We start from the raw sequence: 1,371 nt of genomic DNA, 5'->3' as shown, positions 1-1,371 counted from the left end.
CTACAATAAAAGGACATTTACACAAGTTTGAGTTCATAAACATTTTGGTTGCTCCATAACAGTTTTCATAAAAAAGGAATAAAAAACCCTTGGACAGCTTTCATCACTCTTGACTACTTTTCACTTAAATGCATACAGACATACTTTATATAGCAATATACTGATGTACTGTTAACATGGATATTAAACTACTATTACTGCTTTTTTAACTGAGATGTGTATTATCCAATCAATATTATCTGAATTTAAATACTGATACATTATGTATTCCCATCATGTTGTTAAGTATAAAAACATGAAAATATAACTTTATATTATTTCAGTTATATACATCAGTTCTGGCTTGAGAAAGATCTTTTTTCTGCTATGTTTTTTAGAGAAATAAGCCCAGAGGTACAATAGCTTTCCACTGTATACAGTAACGCATTTCTACTTAAAAGAAAAAATATTACCATTATTTTAGTTTGGTCATTCTAGCATTGAACATTAAAAATTCAAATGCATTCCCCAGCATTCCTGATGAGGAGTAATGCACAGAACACCTATGAATTACAGATGCATCAAGAAATGATTTAGTTAAATTAGGGAGAAGTATTGGTAAGACAGACATTGAAAACACTGTATACAACTCTTGCTGACCATACTGAGAGTATATACTGTGTTCACATGCTTGCAGAAACAGGCTGAGAGTTTGTACCACAAGAAGGGACTTCAAGTTTCTGATAAATGCTCTGCCTTCTCCAATGCTCAGCAAACACTATACTTGAGTCTAAGAAATGGATTCCAACTAAAACTGCAAGTCATATTTAAAATTTTATTTAATTCCAGGATAAAAGATTTACCAACACTGCATGAGGCAATGTATCCACAATGCAGAAAAATGTAAGCTTTTCAACCAAATGTACAGAATTTTATCTACAGGGAAAGCTAGAGAAACACGGTGTTACTTTGATTTGCATTAGCATTTAAATTAATATTATTGCACCCCTCTTAGGATTCCTTTTTGCTTTTTAAGTAGTTATTGTTTTGAAATGCACACAATTAAAAGTATGGTAACTTCAGCTAGCAAAGAATATTCATAATGATTAAGATTCAGAAAAGCTTTCATCAGTACAGACTTGCATGTAATTTGAGTTATCAATCTTAATTGAAAAAAAGACATTGCCAAGGTGTTGGGTTTTTCTTTTCATAAAAGCTTCACTAGCTACTGCTTAAAATTGCCTTTTAACAGTTTGAAAACTGCTTTCTTAAACAATTTGACAACTCCCTTTTTTTTCATTCTTTAAAAAAATACTTAACACTGTTTTACTGCTTGCCATTTATCAGATTTTATCAATACTTACTCTTCTCTCTCTGTACATATATTTATGA

This window comes from Cinclus cinclus, chromosome 5 (assembly GCF_963662255.1).
Source record: "Cinclus cinclus chromosome 5, bCinCin1.1, whole genome shotgun sequence".
NCBI classification, from domain to species: Eukaryota; Metazoa; Chordata; class Aves; order Passeriformes; family Cinclidae; genus Cinclus; species Cinclus cinclus.
Note: the sequence above shows the minus strand (reverse complement) of the source record.